The sequence below is a fragment of the Castor canadensis genome, chromosome 3 (genome assembly GCF_047511655.1).
Source record: "Castor canadensis chromosome 3, mCasCan1.hap1v2, whole genome shotgun sequence".
In the NCBI taxonomy this organism is placed as follows: domain Eukaryota; kingdom Metazoa; phylum Chordata; class Mammalia; order Rodentia; family Castoridae; genus Castor; species Castor canadensis.
This window is the reverse complement of record NC_133388.1, coordinates 85,599,193-85,624,432: the sequence shown is the minus strand read 5'-3', so window position 1 is coordinate 85,624,432 and position 25,240 is coordinate 85,599,193. Positions and strand designations below refer to the sequence as shown.

The window sequence follows — 25,240 nt, the reverse complement described above, 5'->3', positions numbered from 1 at the left end:
GATGTTGGGTTAGATTAGTGGCCTCATATGCTTTTATTTTTCCCTTTTTTTTTAGAACCTTTTACCTAGAGGAAATTATGCTCAGCATTGGGAGAAAACCAAACAGATAAATGTGGAGCTACAGTACTTGAGTTCTTGCAGTTAACAGGTGTGGTTCCATTGTGTGGAAGGTGGTGCAGCAATTATCCCCTACTCATCGGCAGAAAGCTTCCTGCAGGGGCTCTGTGGTGGCCACAGGGTTTTGGGGGTACACCAGTGGATAACCATGACCTTGTAGAGCAGGACAGTCCTTTCAGGTCTGAAGATATCAAATGCTATTTTGATGACAATACTTCCTTCACCTTTACATTTGTCTCCATTTTGGCCTAATTTCCTCCCTTCTTAAGGTTCTGCTGAGCAGCCATATTCAAGGTGGTTTCTCAGTGCACTGACAGTGGTTTTCTTTACTTTATGCCTAGCTTCTTGACATTTTAATTCTTTCATATCTCTTCTGTTTCTTACTGATTTCCCACTTTTCTTTAGTTTGTGTGCATACACGGACCTTTTTAGGATGAAGAGTTATAACAAGTAACAATTGTTGAGTGCATACCATGGATGCTGTTCTAAACATTTTGTGTGACTTAATCACATTTCAACCTCATGACAATTTCATGAGGTAGGTGTTGACATTATTAGTCCTGTACAGATGAGGGAACTGAGGCAGGCACAAAGAGACAAATACTGAGACTAAGATCAAAGATTAACAGTTGTCAGAACTGTGATTCTGACACAGATTGACACAAGAGCCTTACCTTTTTTTTTTTTTCACTCTCTTAGCTGTTATTTCCCAGCAAGACTGTGTGCCCATTCTTGTGTCTGTACACTTGGGAGGTAGGTTTCTGCTACTCTCTTCTCCCCTCACCCCACCCACCCCTTTTCAAACTCCCTCTCAAGAGTGAGATGGTTGAGACTTAACTGAAACTCAGCATGTTTGGGGTATTGCTTTGAGGGAGTTTCTTGAGATGTAGCAGAGGAAAACGTGGCCAAGGGATTCAGGTGTAGGAATTTCACTTAGGTTGACATTTGCAACTCAACCACGGAATTTGGTGTAGGGAAGGAAGGCAGGGAGCAGGCACTTGAGCCATTGTCAAAGTCAAAAAACAAGGTGCAACAAGAGAACGTGGCAACACTTTTCTGCTTTAAAAATCTAAATAACTTTGGAGAATGATTCATCCTTTGGTGCTACATCACCATTTTAACCTCATGACAGGGATTTATTAATGTAATTACCTGAAAATAAGTAGGGAGGATATGATTGGTTTTTCTCTCCAATATTCTGCTAGACATATTGTTGCTACCAAAAGATCAAGGGAAAATTAAATGATTAACCAAAATTCCTAAGACTAAAACCTTTGAACTACAAAATGTTACAGTGTTTACACAGCAAAAAATGTCTACTAGTAAATGACCAGGAAGCATTAGAAAAAAAATTAACTTAGGAGCTTTTGGGCAGTGTTCAAACTATTTCATCATAAAAAAATTTTGGAAGGTTAAGTTTTAAGAAGTAAAATTCATGTACACTTACTATTTTTACTCTCAAAATGATAAAATTATAGAAGAACTAAGCTGTTTCTTTTATCTTTACTATTTGAGGTAAAGGAATCTACAGGAAGAATTTTGAACTCCAAATAGACATGACCAGAAAAGAACTACTCGACATCATGTCATAATTAGTCTGTCAAAACTAGAGACCAAAGAAAGGATAGTGAAAGCTGAAAGAGAACAACATCTTACATGCAAAAGAACACATATAAGATTATCACTTCAGACCTCTCAGCACAAACTCTAAAAGCCAGGAAATGGGATTTTATTCAGCCATAAAGAAGAATGAAATTTTGTCATTTGCAGGTAAATGGATGGAACTGGAGAACATCCTCTTAAGCAAAGAGCCAGGTTTAGAAAGCCAATGATCACATGTTTTCTCATGGGTGGAACAGAGAATGGGTAAAGGGGAGAATGGGTTCCAAATATGGAGACATACCTGTAATTTATATAGTAAAACTACATATAGAGACAAATGGAAAGATGAAGATTTTTTTTACCTCATTGAAGCACTTTTATTTCCACTTACTGAGTTCTGAAAACAGTGTTCAGATTTGTAAAATACTTGGTTTAAAACAGTTTTTAAAATGTCTGTGAGGTTTGTGAAAGGAAAGCAATAAAGTAAGTTTATTGGGATCTCAGCATACATTTTACAGTTAGAAGATGAAATCAGGCTAGTCCTCTAAAAGGGGAATGTATGGGCTGATCATCTTCCAAGGGAGTTTAATTATTATGCTTCCAAAGATAGAAGTTTTATTCCCAAGAAGTGTAATCATTTAGATACCCCTAAAAGAAAAAAAAAACAAAATCTTTTTAACCTATTTTGCTATGAGTCTATAGAAACTAAGGATAATGTCATTTTCTTTAAACTATCTAAAGTGTTGGAGATTGGGCCTAGTGTCTGTTTCACAATCATATTTCCTTAGGAAGCGTTTCCAAATTTCCCTAGTAGGTGTTAATCTATATCTTCCACTCATGGGTTTCTGCATTCATTCAACAAACTGTTACCAACTGCTACTGTGTGGGTTTAGAACTGTGAGCAAGACAAACATGGTATCTCCTACTGTGATCTGCATGTTTGTCTCTGCCCCCAAGTTTACATGTTGAAACTAGTCACTAATGTGATGGTTTTAAGAGCTGAGGCCTTTGGGAGGTGATTAGTACCCTTACAAAAGAATCCCTAGAGAGCTGCCTTGTTCTTTCTTCCATTTGAGAACATAGCCAGAAGATGCCATCTATGAACTGGGAACTGGGCCCTCACCAGACATCAGATCTGCTAGTGCCTTGATAATGAGCTGCTTAGCCTCCAGAATTATGAGAAGTCAATTTCTGTTGTTTATAAACTTCTCAGTCTATGACATTTTGCTACAGACACCCAAATAGATTAAGACACCTGCTTTCCTAGAATATACGGTTTCATGGGAGGAATACAGTCTGTGTACACAGAGATAAGAGGCATGTCTTTAGTTGTGTAATAGATGAGGTTCAGGATGCATGCAAGTCTGGAAAGACTTCTTGGAGAAAGTGCTACCAAAGCAAAGTTAGAATTAGCTGGGTGAACAGAGAAGTTTAGGAACGATATATAAGAGTTGGGAAATAGCCTTGTGAAAGGAATAAAAGAGGCATAGTGGAAAGGAAGCTCAGGGTGGTTCAAACTTGGGGCAGAGGGAGGCGGAATTAGTGTCAGGAAGAGAAGTTAGAAAAATAGTGGCTCTAGAATCCTGATAGCCTCATCAGACCGCTCTCCTGATAGCAATGGTGAGCTATTGAGGTGGCTGTAGACATTTTAGAAGAAGCATAGTGAGTGCCAAGTAGGGAGAATGTATTGGAGGGAGGCAAGGTCTTTGAAGGGTTAAAGAGATAGGATGTCAACACCAGAATTCCATTTTAAATGTTTTATTTCCTAGGAGCCACAACTAGTAACAAGTACTGCATTAGTTAGGTTCCACTGAGATAATAGATGCAAAGTTAGTATTTCAGATAGTGATGAATGAAAATAGGGAATTGGGGATGTAGGGTACTGGATGGCCAGAGAGCAAATAGTGGAAGGAGAGGGAATCTAAAGACTAGTAACTTCAAGAGGCTACTGTCTTCCTTGGGGCTGGGGGCCAAAATGGGAGGGGATGTTGTTAACTAAACCTGGAGTGGGGACATTCATAGAATTGATGTGCTGACTGATAAGGAGGTGCTTGGACCTCTAGGGAGGGATTGCCTTCTGGCCTTGATGGTCTCAGTCAGACCATCAAGGGGGTCTGTGACTGGTAGACAAAGCGCTAAATGCATGGGAATCTAGAGCTATTAGCTACTGTAGAGCCTGACAGAAGCTGGAAAACAGAGTGTCTTCTCTCCATGTCTGCCTTCTAGTCTCCTGCCATTGATTCCAATCGACAGAATCCAATAAGAAGCCAGTTGCAAGGGAGGCTGGGAAATGTAGTTTATAGACTTCTAGCTCCAGTATCATACAATGAAGGCAGAGTGTGGGCTTGGCTGAGACAGCCGGTAACTGATTTATTCCATGCATTTTAGAAGAGTAACTCTTGCTGTATACTGTGGGAAGTGAATTGGAGGGAAGGAAACCTGCGTACTGGTCCATCAGCCTGGAGGATGTCAGTAGAAACCTAAGCAGGAAATTATGGTGTGTTGATTTAGAACAATGATGAGTGAGAAAGAGAAGTGAGTAGATGTGGAGAGATTTAGAAAGCAGAGTTGAACAGCACTTGGCAGTGTACATATCATGAGGGACTAGGATCTGTAAGAATAAAGGATAGGGAGGAGTTGAGGAAGCTTACATCTTTGACTTAGGTGTATCATAGTGCTGTTTACTGCGATAGAAACATAGGATTGGAAACTGTTTAGATTCATTCAGTTTTGGACTTGCTGAGTTTGAAGTGCCGGTGGCTAATCCAGGTGGAAATTCATTGCAGATGTGAAGTATTTTCAGCATATAGATGGTATTTGAAGTCTTAGGAATGAATGAGTTCACCAAGAGAGAATTTAGAGTGCATAGAGAAGACAGCATAAGGCAGAACCTGGAGGAACAACAACATTTTAGGAAAGAACACAAATAGTGAAGTTTGTGAAGAGTACTATAAGAGTGGTCAGAGATGTTGGAAGAAAACCAGTGTGTGGTGTCCCAGGAGCCAGGGAACAGTGTTGAAAGAGGAGGTCATGGTCAGTGATTCAGGTGCTCTGCAGTTGACTGCTCTGTGTGCTTTGTGGTTCTGTGATACTCATTACGTCCTCCCGTTTTTCAGAGAACGATTCTCCTCTGCTCGTTTAATCAGTGGTCAGCAAATTCCAGTTTGTAGATCAGCCACTGTGTATTAAGACACAGTTATGCCCATCCACTTATGTATTCTCTCTGACTGCTTTCACACTGTGGTAACAGCAGAGTTGGATGGCTGTATCAGAGACCATATGATCTGCAGAGTTTAAACTATTTACTCTGTGGCCTTTTATGTTTGCTGACCCCTGGGTAATGGTCTTACATTAGGTGTTTTATATAAACTGATATGATTATCTTTGACCTTTTATTTTTTCTTTCCCTGTTTTCAAAAAATCTGTTTAACACTGTTAGTGGAGATGTGGAGTATAGATTGTGCCTTCACAGAGTTGGTAATGATTTTGCTTTTGGCATAGAGGTAGAGGAGCCAATGGAATGAAAAGCTAGTGAATGGCTACAGCCATCACTTTCATGACCCTGGGGTTAAGTAGTACTCTTAAAAGGAAAACTGCAAGGAAAAGAAGGTGGAACAAAAGGAGAGAGAAGGAGGATTAGATCCATGAGTTTAAGATGCTTTTCCAGCTCTATAATATGTAAGGTACTATATTTGATGTTGGGGTTGCTTCAGTGGCTCAGAATCTGGTTGGAAACACAGACCCATAAGTGACCATTAGTTTCCTACAACATAGTTGACACAGTGATAAGATACACATATTTGGTGGAAAAGAGTAACACTTAGCCTGGCTCAGTGGGAAGCAGCCGAAGAGGAGTCATGGTAGCTAGAGAGGGGCTATTAGTAGTCTCAGGTTTGAGTTGGCAGTAGATATAGAGGATGTGAGCTGAGCTGGGGCCACCTCTCAGCTCTGAATCAGAAGCCCTGTGTGAGAAGCAGGACCCTTGAGCTTGTGCAGTCATGGGTAAATGGCAGTTCTGAGGTCCTAAGCTATCTATTTGTCTGTCACCAAAGTTTGTCTTCTAGACATTCTTTCTTTTTCTTTTCGTTCCTTTATTTTTTAAAGACATGTTTAGTGTGGTTTGAGTTTGTGGGAATCATATCATTGAATTTGTTGATTTTCTCCTAATGTAAAGTACAACAGTTATCTTGCATTAATATATCTTTGACTGGATTTATCTTGCCTTTGGGGATGATAAAAGCTCAGTGAACTGAGCATCTAGTATAGACAGTGAAAGTCCTGTGTATTTAAAACTCTGACCTGGGCGGTGTCATTGTATTATCCACACACCTTAATCATAAGAAATTACATGTTCACATTAGTCTGTGTTCTTCTAAAGACCCGTGTAAACTGATTTGGGCAGATCTTAGGCCTTTCCTACATGAATAAAGACAGTGAGATTCATACTTGCAGATTTTATTTGCTGATATTCATTGCTTTTGTTAGATTCTTTTGGTTGCAAGTAACAACTCATTTCAATTACTTTAGGAAAATAGGAGTTTTTCATAAGGTTGTATATGAACTGGAAGAGTGAATGATCCTAGGAAGTTCTGTGTACTTCTCGCTCTTCTTTCTTTTCTTCTCCTTTCCCTCTTTCTTCTCCCCCTCTTTTTGCCCACATATCTACACTGCCCTTTCTTCAACCTACAGATTCACTTCTCTGGAATTTTGCTTGTATATGACTAGTCTTCTTGCAGCCTCTCTCTGTATCATAAATAACCTCAAATCTTCAGCTCCTACTGTTGTATGAACATTAGCTCTGTTTTCTTATAGTTTGCTTTCAGAATCTGATTGGTTTAGCTTATCTCTCTCCTAGTGAGGCTGTATTGTAGCTGGATTTACTTTTCTTGGGTCAAGGGCCTTCTACTGTTCAACCGAGCTTGGACTGGGAGGCATACCCACATTCATAAAATTAGAAGGTCAGTCAGCTTTCTTCAGAAGCACAAAATGAGAAGCAAGGCATCCTGGGGCACGAATTGTCTTTGCCTAGCCCCAAACTCATTTTTTACACATAATCCCAGTGATCTTCTCTTCTAATACAATCATCACAGGTAAAACTACACAGTCACTTCTTTTCCCAGAAGGAAGCATCTGAAAGTCGTACATTACGAAGCAGCCATGGGGCCACTTACGAAGGATCATTCATTTCAGTCTGAATCCACAATTTTCAATGATGTTTCTTACAACTCCAGGACTCTCATCCATTTTGCAACTCATAGACTAAATAGTGTATGTGTCCACTCTGCCTGCCTTATGTGCAATGCTGAGGACTGTCAACACTCATTTAACAAAGGGGAGAAGAGATCTCTACCTCTCAATATAGCTGTGAAAGACACATCGTACATTGTCACTGGCTCAACATGGGTTCTGTTTAGAAGACTAGAGTCTACACCTAGGGATGAGCAGTCATCTTGTTAGCATTCTGATGCTTGGAAATAGTAAGGGTTTTTGGAGAATCCATGACTCCTAGGACCTTGGCTTGTGGCCTTGCCTCTTCTTCTGTGAAATGAGTTCCCTGATCTTTAAACTGCCACTTTAAAGGTACTGTCTGTAGGTTGTTGATTGTTCAGGATCTTTGGAAATGCCTTGGAATCTTCTCTTTTCTGTTCTACTTTTCCTTATGAAAATCTGGTTGTGGAGTTATTTTTCTTTTCTTTTTAATGAATTCTTCAAAAGTTAATGACATGACATAGAATAGAATAGAAAACTCAAACCAGGTTTTTTGGGGGGAGTTTTTCCTTCAACCCCTGTTTAAAAAATTAGAGCACCCTAACTTTGTAATAGATAAAGTAGGTATCTATGGGATTTTGGTTCTATAATTCAAGCTTGTTTATTTCTAAGCATTCTTTCTTGCTAATTTCCATGCGGCTTCTAAGTTAATTGCATAGGGAAAAATGAAAAATTTATTTTTCTTCACTGTATCGATAATACTTTTGGATTTGCACTTAATCATTTACTTTTCTATCTCGCAAAATACAGTGAGCTGTCTTTATATTTACATACTATTGAGAAGCATATGATAAATGAGCAGAACTGCAATAGTGGAAATTAGCATAGCAATTTTGTAAATAACCCAGCGTGAAGGAACACTGTGGCCAAGAAACACCCATGTCACCAACTAATACCAAGTAACTTCAAACTAATGAAGGCATGGGTACTTTTTAATGATATGTTATTTATCTACCTTATCTCATTTTATTAATTTTAATTTGGCTAATAAAAGTTCCTGATTTGTAACCCTGTACTCTTTCTCTTTGGGGCTTCCCAGTTCTAGCTGGGTTGCCTTATGCAAAGCCATTCCATCAAATACCACATTGGTACAGCCATCTAGAACCCCAGGCGAATTTCTGTGTTACAGGAAGATACACAGAGTTAGCAGACCAATGGTGTAATAATGGGTTGTCTTAGGTATTTCATATAGGGAGTGAAACACATGGTGATTGTCTAGGAAATAATACCTTGGCATTATATAATATTACGCTCCGAGTGTTTTTATGGTGAACACAGAAATCTAAGAAGTTTGCTGCATAGGACTTTGAGAGAAAGGCTAGATATAAAATTTAAAAACAAAAAGCTAAAAAACCCACAGATCTTCCATAGTTAAGCCCTGATTTGATATCCTTGAAACAGCACCAGTTACACAGAACTGCTTTACAGGTTCAGCGCTCCATCTGGCATAGTCTCCTGACATTTTCTGCCCTGCTGTGCCTCTCCATGGGCAGTACTTGCCTTATTTATCTCTGAGATTCCTAGCACAGATTTGGAACACAGTAGATACTCAACAAAATGCTTGACTGAAAGCATGAAAACATAAATAGATAAGGTCTAGCTTTCGAGTTTCTGTGGAACACTGATTCTATATAAAGAGATTAACTAGTACAGCAGTGGAAGAAAACTACCAGGCTGGGATTTTTAAGAATACCAATCAAGTAGATGCAAATCCTTGAATATACATCTTTGCCTGTTTGTTTAGTGATTGGAATTGGAAAAAGTACCTATGAGTAAGATGTGCAGTTTTAATAGTTGTGCCTATTTTTAGAGTTTGTACATAAACTGAGGTGTCCTGCAGAAGTTTATACCAGTTGACAGTGTTTGAGACTACTGGCATACCACACTACTCTCCCTGACACACATTTCACCATCTTTGTATGTTCTCTCTCCAGAGCCTGGTCTGTGGTACTTTATCAGAGCAGTGGGCATGTTGGAAGAGCATATAAACTGTTCATAAATCTTACAAGGGCTGAGCACTGGTGGCTCATACCTGTAATCCTTGCTACTCAGGAAGCAAAGATCAGGAGGATCATAGTTCAAAGCCAGCCTGGGCAAATAGTTCAAAAGATCCTATCTCAAAAAAAACTTATCACAAAAAAGGGCTGGCAGAGTGGCTACAGGTGAAGGCCCTGAATTCAAGCCACAGTACTGCAAAAAAAAAAAAGAAAAAAGAAATCAAAAACAAAAACAAACTTTTTGAGATTATTTGATAAGAGTAGTTGTTTTTGTTTGTTTGTTTTGCTGCTCACTTCCTCCAACTGAGGGATTGTTGATTCCTCAATCCTGCTTTCCTCTCCCATTGGGCAGAACCTTTGTTTTCTTTCTTCTTTTAATTTTTAAAAAAATCTCTGACCTACTTTCTGAAAATGTATTCTTAGCACTTTCCCAATCATGCTAATTAATTTAGTATTTATGCCAGGTTCTAAATCCTTAGTTATACTTGTGATAAACCAGTTACTAGAAGAACACAGCAACCAGGATGATGAAGGTCAGCTAGCATGAAGCCTCATTTTGAACAGTATGACAGGAAGTAGTGGGACTTGAGATTTGAGATTGTAGAGACAGTAAAGGGTACGGGTCTAGTGTTGCCAGGTTCTTCCAATTTTCAAGAGAAACTGGAAATCTGTTACCACTAATTATATGTGTAATACATACATGGGTAAAGAAAACTATTTTTGCAAAACTATTCACTTCTAACCTCAGTGACCATCTCCCTAGAGGTGGGAATGAGTGTTGTTTGGTGCTGGGAATTGAACCAGTGGCCTTGAGCACGCTAAGGGATGAGAATTTTTAAAGTACTGCTCTCTCCCTTTCCATCCCAACACACACAGAACGATGCTTAGTACCAGATGGACATTCAGAGATTTCCTGTTTACCTCAGACACCTTTTTCCTATAACCAATTGCTTTTTTTTTCCTTTGCAGTTCCTTAAGTATGTAGATTCTGTGCAGAAATGGTTCCTAGTAGAGTATCCTGTGCATTCTACCTTAAGGTGGGGTCAGTCTCTCTGGGCACATCCATTGTGCAGATCACAGGTGGAAGGTACATTAGGTTACTCACACCCACAAACAGCTTCCTAAAGCATCCCTTATGGCTTCCCATTGAAGTGGATCTACCTGCATAATCCATGCAGGCAGCCTAATTAAATTCTTTCATTACTTTTCAAGTAATCACAGTCTCTGAAGGATTAAAAATGCCTCTTGTGCTGGGCAGCAGCAACTTCACATTCTTAACTTAGTCAGTTAGCTTCCTGTTTTCCTTGCCTTTCTCCTTGACTAGATGATTTTTTTCCTTGAATATATCTAACTTGTTTGTGATCTCCAACCCAGGTCATAGTCATTACTCATAAATGTTAAATGGAAAAGGACAGGTACTGTTCTAGATGAAATTTCTTTGTTACTACTGTTAGTATATCCTAGAAACACAAATATTCATCACACCCAGGTGAATATCATCTTAAAAGATTTGGAGAGCTTGGGTCACCACTGTTAATTTCCCTACCAGATGATTAGTGGTGGGTGATAGTGACTTTTATTCTTCATCCCATTACTCTATCCCTTTGCTGAACTCACAGGATCTGTCTAAATAGGTTTCTTCTCGAACGCTGCATTGGTTTGCTGACTTGTCAGTTGTTCTTCCCCACTAGCATGTATGTTCCATGCAAGAAAGAACATTATTGATCTGGTTCTCACAATCCTTAATGTCTAGGACAGGGATGCCATGTTGAATGAGTGTATTTATAACCCAACTTTGTTTTACTCTTTGCATGTGTTTTTTCTTCTTTTCTTCCTTCTTTCTCTTTGGGTTTTTTTTTTTTTTTTTTTTCTGATGTCTGTAGCACTCTGCATCTCCTTAGGGTAGCAGTACTTCATTCACAGTGGATAGACTTCATTCATTTGACTCCCATTATTATTTTCTTGATTAGGATGGCAGTCCCATATGCTGCAGAGCAGTGGAACTAGGATAGGATTGCAAAAGGAAGACCCATTTCCTTCCCCTCATCGGTCTAGGAGAAAAGATATACCTCTTTGAATTCCCTCATAGGTTTGCACAATGAAATAAGAGGCCATTTGAGGAAAAGCTTTGTAAAATACATTGTAATGGACGTGCTTTTGCATATGTAAGCTGATATCCTGACATGCTCATTTGCCTTTCAATCCTGGTCACTTCAAGTGGGAGGAGTCACTCCTAGGGAGCTGATTTCCAATAACCTCCTCTACCACCTTCACAGCAGTCCTGTGAAGTGGGTAGACCTATCGCATTTTAAAGATGAAGATACAGGTCTCAGAAATATAGAATTTTGCCTATGGAGTAAAGGCAAAGACAGGCTCAGACCTAGATCTTCTGATAACAAATGTAGACTTCTTTTCACCATCCACCTGTCCATCAGGTGGGGGCAGGGTAGAAGTAACTACTGTGTCCTGGCCTGCAGCTTCTGGATGATGATCTTGATCACATGGGCTTGAATGTCTTTGTAATTTGTTAATGTGTGATCCCATTAAGTTTGTACTAGTGTTAATTGGGTTCATATTAAAGTTGTATTCGATTGATAGATTTTTTCTTCCCTATCAAACAGCTAGTTAGGTTAGAAGTTATTTATTTTCTGGGACATGCTGATTAAAAAGAGGTTGACACTGAATGACAGAAGAGCTGATTGAATGAGGCAGAGTCTGCATTTGCATATGAACTTTGAGTCTGACCTGGATTTGTAGATTATTTTCTGACAACCCAAGACATAGACTAGGGATGCCCAGGTACCCACTCATCTCACTCCTATGAGGATTTCACAGTCACCAGAGGCTGGATCCTTTTCATGGCATTCTAGCTTGTTGCTACTTGGGAATCTCACATGACCCTGTAAAAACTCTTCAGTTACCCAACAGGACCTTGTGCAGCTGCCTGTGAAAATCGAGATAACTCTGGTATTTTGGAGAGCAGTTTAATAGGGCTCTGATTACAGATTGCATGCACCTGGTGCTGTTTTTGTATCGAGGCTGAGGGGTACAGTTTCCAAAGACAAGATCTGGGCTTATCAGATTCCTATTTTCCTACCCTGTTGTGTGCCAGGGCCTGGAATGGGATAATTCTGGCATTTGGGGAGCAGTTTAATAGGGCTCTGATTACAGATTGCATGCACCTGGTGCTGTTTTTGTATCGAGGCTGAAGGGTACAGTTCCAAAGACAAGATCTGGGCTTATCAGATTCCTATTTTCCTACCCTGTTGTGTGCCAGGGCCTGGAATGGGTACCGAGAAGCCCTTACAACAACTGATTTAGGCACTGGTGTGGTTAGAATGTACTGTTAGGAGAAGATCAGCACTAGAACATTAATTCCCAGACTAATAATGCACGTGCACCTTTGCCCAGGGTGTGTTCTCCTGCCAGTGGCTCCGAGCACCAAGACTGTTGAAGGGGCTTCTGTGGTTGGGGTCAGTACAGAGTCCTGTGGGTTAGGAAGTGGTCAAAGTTATTCTGTGATTCTTGGATTACCCCAGGCTGTTCTACTTGGGCAGACTATCATTGCTTTTGGCCTCCACAACCAAGTGAGAAAACACAAACTGTGAAAATTCAAGGCAAAAAAGGTGACAGCCAAACACCTATGGGCTAGAGGGATTCTAGTCCAGTACTTAATTTTGTGCCATTTCCTAAGAAAAGGAATGAATCTGAGAAGTGTCTGTACTGCAGTTAATCATGTTTTCTGTTTCTTTTTGTTCTCCCACTATACCACTGCTATCTAACTTGGAACTGCTGTAATATTTTATGTAATTATCTCAGGCTTCTCTGATTTTTACTTAAAAGAGCATTGCAGTAAAGTTCAGAGCAATGTCTAGTCCAAACCTTAGCTTTGTTATTTTTCAGGTGTATGGCTTTGGAATTACCCTCTACCTCAGCTTCTAAATGAGAAAATTGGATGAAGTAGATAATCACCAAGATCACTGGCATCTATTGAATTTTGAAGCTTAGGAATGCCAAAATTCTGCCCTGCCCCTGCTTTTCAGCCTCAGTATAAGCTATGGGTGGGTAAGGCCTGAAAAGGTATCAAGGAATGGTTGTTGGTTGGCTCATTTGTGAAGATCTTGCTGAGATCCTTCTCACTCTCAGTAAAGTGGAATGGATTAAATTCCCTTGCAGAGCCTTTTAAATGGTGAAACTCAAGGCATTGCTTCTAGGCAAGCTAAAATTGCTTAAGTGCTGGCAGCAAAAGATGGAAGGCACAGAAATTGTGAGGGGGAGGTAACAAAGAGGGTCCAAGTTTTTGCTTTTGAAATGCCAGAGGGGGGTAATACAGTAAAGGAAGTGGAAAGAGGAATTTCCCTTGAGAACCAGCAGAAACCTTTGAAATATGTGCCTTTCATATTTAAGCGTTTTCTGGTTTGGAAAATAGCCTACAAGGTTCATAAAACTGCCTTGTGGAAGCCATCCAAGATCTCAGGAGTTGACTCTCATTGCAAACTGCAGGAATTGAAGGAGAGAGGCCAACAGCTGTGATGAGGCTCAGTGGGCACTGTCCTGTTTATGGAGACAGAGATCTATTGTAGAATCTCTCTGCCAATGTATTGTCAGCTCCCCAGTTTAATTTGTGGAATCAAAACAGCTCTATCCTAACAAGACTGTGTGATCTTTGCCAAGTCAACAGCGTGACATGCACACTAGAGATGAATAAATATCAAGAAAGAATGACTTCAGACTATAGCCCAACTCATTATCTTTGTAGCTGTTGGGCAGAGATGATAATAATATCTTGCCTACCAGAAATCAAGGCCGATCAGAGGCAAAATTGTGAAGCAGTTGAATTTTGAATACCAAAGTCATGTACTAAGTATATGCCTCTCTGTGTCAATATTTGAGGCAATGACAGGGGAAAGTATTTTTGGAGGCTGGAGATAAACCTTTCTACTACCATTCTGATTATACTGCACAGGCATAAATTCACAAAGTTGACCATTGGGGAGACCAATTAAAAGTTAGAATTATAGTCCTTGGTGAGATCCTTATGAGATCATAAGTATTAATGAACGTTATTGAAAAATTTATTTAAAAATTGAGGCATTGAAGAACAGAGTGTCTTGACTTTTAAATCAACAAGGTTTAAAATCGGCCCAGGAAGCATGCCACTTCTGTGCTGTGTCCCGCCGTGAAAGACTTCCTGGGAGAGCATAACACTGACTTGTCATTTCCAGAAACTCACTAACTGAAGCTTCCCAAGAAGTTGTAATGTGGGATCCTCCAAATCAGGGATTCAAGTAGGGGGTATTATTTTAAAAATTGGTGTTAACTGGGTGCCCATGGTTCATGCCTGTATCCTACCTACTTGGGGGCAGAGATCAGGAGGATTGCAGTTCGAAGCCAGCCTGGGCAAATTTTTTGCCATACCGTATCTCAAAAAAAAAAAAAAAAAAATCAGTGCAAAAACAGGGCTGGTAGAGTGGCTCAAGTGGTATTGCGCCTGCCAAGCAAGTGTGAAACCCTGTGTTCAAACCCCAGTACTGCCCACCCTCCAAATGTTAGATTTAGAAACTATTTTAAGGCAGTTATGCTTTGCTTTAAAAAAGAAACCAGAAAACACATATACTCGTTTCAGCTATATTTTAGCTTTTTATAGGTTTCATACACTTAAAAAAAAATGAAGGTTCACTCTATAGGCTCATTCTGTTTTTAGTGTATGTTCCAGGTCTGTTCCAAAACAGAATTAGCTTAATCAAAAAAACTTAAAATTCCCCTAAGATTCAACTCAAGACAATAACTGGTATAAAAGTCTAATCTTGTATGTTCTGGAGAATTTTTTTTCTTTATTATTAATTGTAGGTTTTTTAAAAGTCCATAATTTCTGGGGGGAGGTTGCCCAAATAATGTGTACACATGTAAGGAAATGTCAAAACAATAAAATGAAATTAAAAAGAATCCATAATTTCTGAAATAAATTAAACTGTGTTCAAAGGCAAGGTAATTAACTATTGCCTAACCGTCTGCTTCCTTTATGTATGGGGTGAGTGCCTTTTGCATCTTCTGTCTTTTCTTCAGCATAAGTAAAACAAGCACACCAATTCAGCAAGTAACACAGAGCCTGACACATATGAGGATGTCTGTTTTCATGTGAGAGCAATGCTTGTGTGGTTGTTGTCTGTGTGTGCACATAGTTGGGATAGGTTTGGTTCTTTTCAGTGCTCTCTGCTGTAATTGATGTCCTCAGGCCAATATATTGTTTACTTAGTTTTCCAGCTAGCCTTTGGACACTTCAGTTACATAGCTCTTTATAGTTTGTTTTATCTTACTACCCATTGTTCTTTGTTTATGGTTAAACTCACTTGTTTTTTTTTTGTTTTTTTTTTTTTGCGGTACTGGGACTTGAACTCAGGGCTGTCACCTTGAGCCACCTCACCAGCCCCTATTTTTGTGAAGGGTTTTTTGAGAGAGGGTCTTGCAGAAACTATTTGCCTGGGTTGGCTTTGAACCATGATCATCCTGATCTCTGCCTTCTGAGTAGCTAGGATTATAGGCGTGAGCCACTGGTGCCCAGCTAAACTCACTTTTTAAGGCCTGTCTTGAGTTTAGATTGATGATCCTATCATAATCCTGTGCGTACATTATAGCCTAGTCTTCCCGTTGGTATTTTATTTCTACTTCTTACTGTAGAAGGGGTATGCGGGTGCTTTAAGAACCAACTTAACTGGTCCTTGGAATTTAGACTTACTTAAGATTCTATTATCATAATGAAGGATGCTTGTGATATCTTCATCGCACCTTTAAAAAAAAAACAGCCCTCCAAATGGCATATCCTGCATGTTATGGTGTGAATCTGAAATGTCCCTCAAAGGCCATGTATTTAAGGCTAAGTCACTAGCCTAAGGTGCTATTGAGTGATGGTGGAACCTTTAAGAGGTGAGACCTAATGGGATGAAATTACATCATTGAGGGTGTCCCCTCGCCCCTTCCTCTTTCTCTTCTTTTGCTACTAATCTACCATGAGGTTAGCATTCTTATTTGCCACTTGCTCCCTGCCCTGATACTCTGTCTTGCCACAGGCCCAAAGGTAACAGGGGCAAGCAAAGTTGTACAGAAACCATGAGCCAAATAAACCTTCCTTCCTTTAAATTGTTTAATCTTAGGTATTTGTCACAGTGACAGAAAGCTGACTTAATACCTTAAAAAATCCTGTGTATCCCATGTGTAGCTTTGTTGGTGGTATTTTTTGGCTTTTTCATATTGTTTGTTAAAATGAGGAGGTAGTGATTAACAAGAAGGTTAAAAAGTACAGCTGCAATGCAAATGAACATATAAACCCAAGCCTCATGGTAAATCAGGGTTCGTTCTTTGGATATTAAACCTACAAGAGGAATGTGCTTACCAAACATATAAACAAGGGAAGAGGAGATGAAAATAGTCTGGGTTTACAGTTGAAGCAAACATGAGTCAGTGGTTCAGAGAATCCTGTGAACATATTTCTCCTGAGAAGGAGAGTTTATATACACAGGGAAAAGAAAGCCGAACGAGCCCAATATTGGAAAAGAGAGTCCTCGTTTCTCTCCTTAAAGAGTTAATTATGACTGTGGCTGTTGTATGGTAGTGTTGTTTTTCCACTGCTCCCAAGGTACCTGTCGCTAGGAGAAAGCACAAGCTGGTACACTGTTCACCAAAGGCTGTGGACCCTGGGGTGGCCCTGCAGTTGCTCAGAGGAAAGGTGCCATTTCCTTTTCAGGCCGAGAGGACTCATGACTATTCATAGTATTTACTCTGCTTTCTCACAACTCTTTGAAGGTGGGAAATTAATAATTTCCCATTGGTTACCAATAACGACTAAACTGAAGTAAAAAAGCAAAAGCAATAATTGAATCTCAATAATATGTTTTTACATAACTTCCAGGTTTGAGAACATGTACCTTAAAACTAAAATGTTTGTAGAAATACTCTAGTCTGGCTAGAGTGGAGTAAGCAATAGATTCTGTCACCTAATTTCATGTTTCAAAATCCAGGGATAATTTTATTAACATGTTGGCAAACATTTTTTCTGGACATCTCCTGTGCATATAATTATACAATTGTACATCCATTAGTTTATTTTCTGTTTGGTAACCTTTTTGTTTTCACTCTGTTATTTTGTGGTCATCTTCCCAAGTCAGTATCTATAGGTCTGTGCCATAATTTTAAAAGGACATGTAAATATTCCATCAGATTGATGGGATATACTTTATTTAACCAATGAAGATTGGTGAATATCTAGATTGTTTATAATGTTTTGCTCTTAAGAGTGAATGTGAGGTAAGCACGCATCTACAATACACAAGTGTGCATGTTCACACATTTCTCTAATAGTTAGTGGTTCAGAGTTTCAATTCAAATACTAATCTCTGTGAGGGACAAATTATAACACTTTCTCATAATCCTTAGACAAATAGGGGTCAGCTAAAAATGGCACAGTTTGCCATTTATTAAGTACAAATATCTAAAGATTCTACTTTATAGTCTTGAAGAAAACTACATTTAGTGGCTGTTTTGATTCTACATTTGGGATTGAATATGGAAATACTTTGTGAATTCATGAAGTGTTGTACAAACTTTAGTGATTCATTACCAGTGCTTGTTTTGGAATATAAATAGTTCAGTAAATAGAGGGTAGAAACTCCTAAAGACAATGTTTCTCAGCCTGGTGGTGCAGCAGAATAAATTGAAAAGGCCAGTAGGGAAACAAGTCTCCAGCCCTGGCCCCTGTGCCCCTGAATCTCTGATCAGGACCTGGGCTCCCCAGGTGATGTTGACGTAGTCTTTATTTGGAGTTCCTCCTCTAAGATATTTCTTTGCCTGTCTTCAAATATTTTTCTAGCAGTCTAGAGCATATTTTTAGCTTTTATTCTTATTTCTGTTTTTTCCTGTTTAGAAGTTTCTGGCTCCTTCAAGGATGTTCCTGCAGGAATTTTTGTGTACCTTATTAATTCAGTCTAGACTTTGTAAAGTTTTTGAATCCTGCTGTTCCTATCCCATGGAAAGCCCATTCCATGGTCCTTATTGTTTATATGATTGAACTTGTAGCGATTGTAGTTATAAACTTTGAATGTTGTCACCAAAGTTATTTGTCTCTTTTTGTGGCTTATCTGATTCCCCCTTTAGCTTCTACTTGTAAGAACTGTTAGTTAAAAGGATTAGTTGAACTACATGGAAACATTATTTGGCAGAAGACTAAATTTTTTTCCTTGTTTATTATTTACCTGCATGCTTACATGCTATGAAAAGAGGAGCACTTTCATCTTGGAAAGCTATCTTATTAGAGTAATATTGGCTAAGAAAAAGTTTCGCGTATTTAAAATCAGTAAACCTTAAGTGAACTTTTATAAAGTGGTTAAATTGATATGAGATTATCTCATTGATCCTAATAAACGAAATCAGAGAAAGCAAAATTGATTTTATTTTCAGAGCAAATTGCATATGTTCTGACTCCGTGATGAAGTTTTTAGACTTGAGCAAAATTAACATTTTTAGATAATATTTAGGTTTAAAAATTGTGTAATAACATCTGGATTTCAACATTTAGTATGCATATACCATGGAGTTTGAGGGAAGTAATTTCACATTTTTCTACTTTGGTTTCAACACTTACAACATTGATCCTTTCTTGGCTGAGGTCAAGACCTGAGGCATGGAGAAGAAACAAATACATCTCAGCTTCAATCATCTTCAACTGGACAGCATGCTAAAATATTACACTAGACAGTAGAGATGGTTGATTCCAGCAGAACTGGAGCTCTTTCAGGGAGACTTCTAAATCAGTCTGGCTAGAGATGGTGAAGCCCCAAACTAAGGCAGAGGAAATGAGAATGAAGAAAAACTGGTGGAACCAGAAATATTACATCCACAGGACTTGATGATTGGTTGGTTGTTGTGGGGAGTTGGAAGGTTTGAGGAGAAAGGAAGAATCTAAGTTAACTCTCAGTGAAAATTCTCAGTTGATAATTAGATATATGGCTTTAAAAGTAGGATGGCTATCTGAGCTGGACATGTAATTTTTCTTTGTGTTAGTCAGCTTTCCATCACTGTGACAAAATACCCAGGAAAATTCAGCTTAAAAGGAGGAAAGGTATTTTTGTCTCAGGGTTTCAGAGATTTCAGTTCATGGTCAGTTCCACTGGTTTGGGCCCGTGGTAAGGCAAAAAAATCGTGGTAGAGAGTACTTAGTGGAGCAAAGCTACTCACCTCAGGGCTTCCAGGAAGCTGAGAGAGAGAGAGAGGAAGAAGGTCTGGGTCCCAATATCCCTTGCAAGGACCTTCCTGCAATGACCTCATTTCCTTCTACTAGGCCTCACCTTCTGAAGACTGTACCATCTCCCCATAGCACCACAGGCTGACCTGTGCCTTTACAACCTGGCCTATTGGGGGGCATTTACGATCCAAACCATAACAGTCTCATCAGGTTACAGGTGAAAATTAAAGTTGCACTTGTAGAATTTTAAAAATAAAGTGGCAATATAGAGAAGCCCAATTTTAGAAAATAATCTCACTTTTTCTTTTATTTCTGTTATTTGGGTTTACCTCACTGGAGCTCCCATGTCTAGGGAAGACCAGCTGGTTCTCCCCCAAAGTCTTCTACTATGACATTACTTTACTTATAATGTCAATGCCTCTGACCTGGATATTACCATGTTGAGCACATCCACTTCAGAGTTGAATCATATTTACTACTTTATGAAGGTGACATCTAAAACCAGGACAGAATACTTGCCTTGGCACAGCCAGGGCCAAAACATGCTCAGAAGATTGTATGTTAAATGTAGGCTCATAAGGAAGAAGTAGATAGTGTTAGATAAATCAAGCATCTGTTAGTATTCAGCCGAACAGATGACACTATTACCTCACTAGAGGAGCTTTTTCTCAAATGAGAAATAGTTAAGGCGTGTAGAATTGCCTGTATGATAATGAAAGCCTTGCCAGTGGCAAGTTTTGATTTGCTAGAGTTCCTCTTCCTCTGCCTAGTCTCCTGACCACAGAGGACAAATAGCAACTGTAGCAAAAATGCTAGTGTTAAAGCACAAAAACATCTTATGCTTTTTCCCCACTTTACTTACTTCATCTGCCAGGTCACTGAGATCACTTGAGTGTCTAACTTCCCTAAAGGATAATCTTATTTCCTGTTTACTTGGGTGGTAAATGGCCATCTTCTCACAGTAGCCCCTGTACTAATAAAAGTGGATATGAATGGATTTTATATGACTGAAAGAAAGACAGTTTTGATCAAGATTTTCTTCATCTAAATGTGAGTAGTTTCTGCAACCATCACTTAAGGCAACCAGCTGCTTTGACTTGCAAATCATATTGTAGGTTTGTTTCTTGGATAGAAAAGCTTTATAATTATATCCTATAGAAGCTTTGGAGCAAGAAAAGGACAAGCTTCCATGGGATAGTGTAGGTTGGAGTAACACATAGTCATTGGTGCATCATTGCTGTTTTATTTATGTTATTTCCTTCGAATGTACACCTGGTTCTGGGCTGGATATTGATTTGCCTTCAGCAAGATGTAAGACCTGATAAAGCTAAAGGTTAAATCATGAGGGAAAAAATACTGTGCATTATTTTTCAGTATTCTCTCTTGAAATGATCCTTCCTTTCCAAACCCATCACTTCCGTTCTAGGCTAGATTTTAGTTCTTTTTTATGCTAATATATTTTAAAATTGTTGGCAGGATGACTGCATGGCAGCCAGAGAGCCAGTTAGAGAATTAAAAAAAAACAAAAACCAAGATTTCTTATTTTGTGTGTAATAAAAGAGGGCTCCAGGAGTTTACCATTTTTGAAAGGCTCTCCATGCTGAATTTAGATGAACAATCAGATTTGGAACACTCTTGTAGAGATATAATTCATTGCCCTAAAGCTACAACAGTACCCCTTTTCCTTTCTGATTCTTTCCCTTCTAGCCCACTGTACATTACCACTCCCAGGTGACATTAAAAAACATACACACATGTGCACAGCATGCAATCTTTTGATACCATCGCCCTGAACAGAAAATTTGGTAATTTCCCATAGAATGAATCTGACAGTCTATTAGTGAATTTCTTGAGAGTGAAGCCTATAAATCCTTCAACTTCATAACACTTATGACAGAGTTTTCCACTTAAGAGACCATTTATTCATATGTAGAGAGTTTCATATTCATGAGTGAGAAAAGCGAGACTTTGGTGGATAAAGTTGGGTTTCACTTTTACAGATACCTTCTGGTATGGATGGTACATTTATTTAATTGCTACAGGTTCAGAAGGTTTTTTATTATTCATATGATAGTAGGAGAGTTAAAAACTTTCTACTTTTAGGCAACTTTTTATTATTCAGGGACTTGAATAAGTGGTCTGCACACATTGATCTATTCAACTCTTCAGTTCCAAGACCGAGGGGAAGATATCTCCATGTTGCAGTAAGTAAACTGAGGGTCAGGAATTTTGAGATTTATCAATAAATCTAATAGGGCTTATGTGTGAAACTAAAATTTAAGCCTCGGCTTGTTTGTTTCCAAAACGTGGGCTCAATGAAATTACTGGTTTTATCTTTCCTACACCCTACCCCCAAATTTGTTCTTGACCACTGAATATCAGTGTGAAAAAACAAAAGGTCATTTCTATTGCTTACCAGTTTTTGACGGAAAAGATTAAGATTTCCTAAGAGTTTGGTAAATTTTTTTTTCTGATAGATTTTAGACAACAAAACCATAGCTATTTCTTTTAACTACCATTTGAGAAAAAATGTGAATCTGAAATGAAAAAGCAAAAGCTATGCTAGTTGGGAGGTGCTGGTCTGACAATGCATGGTGAGCTTGGAAACATAGTTTTCTTTCTACCTTGCTTAGAGAGTAGTTTGAAATCAACATGCTGTTTCACCAGAACTCCCAGCCATAAAGCTAGGCTCTGGACCCAAACACTGGCCCACAGCAGGAGAAACAGGTAGATAAATAGATAGGAAAATAATTTATTAAATTGTACCAGTTTTTATCAAAACTTGGAAGAAAAAAGTTCTCAGTCTGTCTCTGCCTTGCCCAAAGCAGTCTTACAACTTACTGAAAAAGATTAAACAAAGTTTAGGAAGTATGCATGGGTAGATTTTGCTGTGTGCCTTAATCTCTTCTTTCACTTTGCTTCTTTTCTCTATCTTTATTCTTGAAGGCCTTACTCCTTTACAGTTCTTTAAAACCTTGCTTCTAAAGTCTTTCTTTAAAACTTTGCTCCTTTTCTGTTCTTTAAAGTCTCTTTCCTTAGACTCACACTGTCCCTTCTTTAGCTTTTCTTTAGCATAATCTCTCTTAGAGTCTTTGCCTTCAGACTTGCACCATCCCATCAGACTTGCACTGTCCCATGTTCTCTCTGTAGATTTCTTAAAGTCTCAGTGCTCAGACTTGCAAACAACAGCAGCCGTGTCTAAAAACTACATTAGCATAACTCTTAAAGTCTAGGTCCTTAGGCTTGCACTGTCCTATGTTTTCTTTAGCTTAGCTTTTCTAAAGCCTATGTATAAAATTCTTAGTGCAGATTTGCACTGTCCCATGTTCTCTTTAACTTCTAGCATAACTCACCAGCATCATTCTCACAAGCAGCCCACCAATCAGTCCATCCCCCATCAAAAAAACCTTCCATCAATCCCCCATCAAAAAAACCTGCATCCTCCTTCAGCAGGTCTTTTATATCCAGTGGTAAACAAGGACTTGGAGCAGCAGTTCTTGGGGAGGGGCGTAACATTGTAACAAGAGAAACCTGCATTGCTACTTCTCTGAATGTAAACAGTTTAGGAAAAGCAGCTGTGCTGCATCTTGCTTTCTTGCCCTCTTCTGTGGCTGCAAACACAGCCTGCAGATTATTGGGCACAGCTGTGCTTATGTAGGCTTCTCATAATTCACTCCCCAGGGTGCCTCAGTTACCTGGGGAATAGTTTTTCTCTTGCAAGATGAGCCTTTTTCCTGGTACCAGTGCTCGGAGGGCAGGCCATTCTTACTCCCAGCATGGTATTTTCTTCAGGATTTTAACTCCTGCTTCTTTTTTTTAATATGTCCCTAAAGGTGAGAGATGAGATGCCTTGAAGCTAGAAAAGAACTAGCATGTGGTTCCCTCTTTTATTTTTTTTTTAAAGTCCTTGATAAATTACAGTACTCTACTAGATAAGTCATAGCCTTAAGCCTGGTGGGAGAGTTCTGTTTGCTAACTTGTAGGAAATCACAATATCAGTCAGTAGTCAACATATTAAAAACCAGACACTCCTGCCCTGTTGTCATTATTTTTTTTTTCAGTGTGAAAAACCTGATAACAATGATAAAAAATGTCATGATCAGAGTATGAGATCTGAGTGTAGATCTATAAAATCTAGATCTATAGATATGTATTCTTGGCTGATATGTTGATTTGTATTCTTGATACCACTAGAATAACCTGCCCTATTTCAGAATTAAAACTAGGAGATATTTCTTTAACCAGTGAGATGCTCTTTTTAAATACATATTTCCCCCCACTGGAAGGTTACAGATGTAGACAGGCTAGAGGTGGGCAGCTGTATTGTTAACATTTGTGAATTTTGTGTTGGGAAGGATGTTCCCATGGTCTTCCATCATAAATCATCGGGATTTATGAGAAACCTTTGATGTGGTCAATTGTCGGTTCCTTAGAGACAGAAGCCATGTCTTCATTTTTAATTGTATCTCTAATACTGAGCATAAAGTGGCAAAGAACAAGAATCTGTTTACCAGTTGGTTCAATTTTCCAGCAGTGCGATCAACATTTCGAGCTGCATTACTACATATAGCAGTGATCTCTAGATACTCCGGCACAATCTGTATGAGCAACCCAAAGGTTCTTCCTAAACCTTAATATATGATTTTTTTTAACTTCCCAAACAAATCTTGGCTACTAATTAATCACAGATATTTATACTAAAATGACAGAGTAGAGAAGGTTTGTTAAGTTGCTCTTGGTCCTTACAGAGGTAGGGTTCATATCCAGATTGACCTTGAACATGACAGACACAAGTAGAATTAAGACCATTAGGGAAGTACAACTTTCGGAAAACTAAATATAACATGGGAACTGTGTATGTGTGAGTTTGGTGGGGGGAGATTCATTGTGACTCAGCCACACACTGCTTTATTTTCTTAATTATTGGGCACCCACTGCCAGTTAACTACAGGAGGATAATACATGGGAACTGCTGGGTAACATTTCCAAAATACTAAGCATTAGTCAGATACTTTTTTGGAATTCCGTGTCTGCTTTGGGTGAAGGAAAATGTTGAGAATTTGGTGAGGTCCAGAGTCTGGCAACTAGATGCAGAGGAATGCTGGAAAATGAGGCTCATTGTAAGAGGGTGATAAATAAGAGTTCATTACTTAACTGATCAAAGACAGCTAAAGGAGGGGTAAATTAATGAACTTCTGCTGCTTATATAGTTATTATGTAGAAGATGATGCAGTTATTTCCACTATGAATGGAATTAGGGAAATGGATTTTATACTTGTGTTAAAGAAGATTTGGAAGAGGTGTAAAGAACTTCTTGACTTCAAGCATCATTGAACAGTGGAAAGACTCCTCAAATGGAAGTGAGAATTTGTGTTCTTACAAAAAGGAATGGGGCGGGTACAGCTTGCCAGTTAAAAGGAGGTACAATTGGGGTACAAGTTGACAAGGTTCCTAGATCCCATTTCATGCTGCTCGTTTCACCTTAGGTTTGACATTTTCAGGGAGTAAATACAGATTTCCTTTTCATTTGTAATTTTTCATAGCTACTAGAAATATGAAGACCTTGCCTTTTAAAGTTTCTATGATGTATTTCAAGCAAATAAGAGGTTAAACTGCATTTGACCTGCAAATGAAATTGCTGCTCACTCTTGTATGAGCTCTACAAATTGTCAGTTCCAAGTTTTCTTTTCTTTCTTTTTAGAAAATTCACTGTGTGCCCACCTCACTTGTTCTACAATGAGTGCGAAATCTGCCATCAGCAAGGAAATTTTTGCACCTCTTGATGAAAGAATGCTGGGAGCTGTCCAAGTCAAGAGGAGGACAAAGAAAAAGATTCCTTTTTTGGCAACTGGGGGTCAAGGCGAATATTTAACTTACATCTGTCTGTCAGGTAACGAAAACCAAATCTTACTATCATTAAAATAACTTCTGTTTTAAGATAGTTAATTCTGAGGTGTCTGTGAAGGTCATACTCATTTTGTAGATTGTTTCCTATTTTCTCTGTTGTCTTCCTATGATCCTT

General features: G+C 38.8%; 2 protein-coding genes across 3 annotated transcripts in view; one reads left to right on the top strand and one right to left on the bottom strand.

Annotated features, from left to right (window-relative positions):
• The window catches only part of LOC141410440 (sialin-like), a 345,752-nt gene that overhangs the window by 80,610 nt on the left and 239,902 nt on the right, over nucleotides 1-25,240 (bottom strand).
• LOC109678697 (inhibitor of Bruton tyrosine kinase-like) overlaps nucleotides 24,975-25,240 on the top strand; it is an 86,222-nt gene continuing 85,956 nt past the window's right edge. For both annotated transcript variants that reach the window (XR_012446209.1, XM_074068297.1), the window contains exon 1: nucleotides 24,975-25,108. The gene's annotated coding sequence lies outside the window, so the exon portion shown is untranslated. The remainder of the gene's footprint in view (nucleotides 25,109-25,240) is intronic.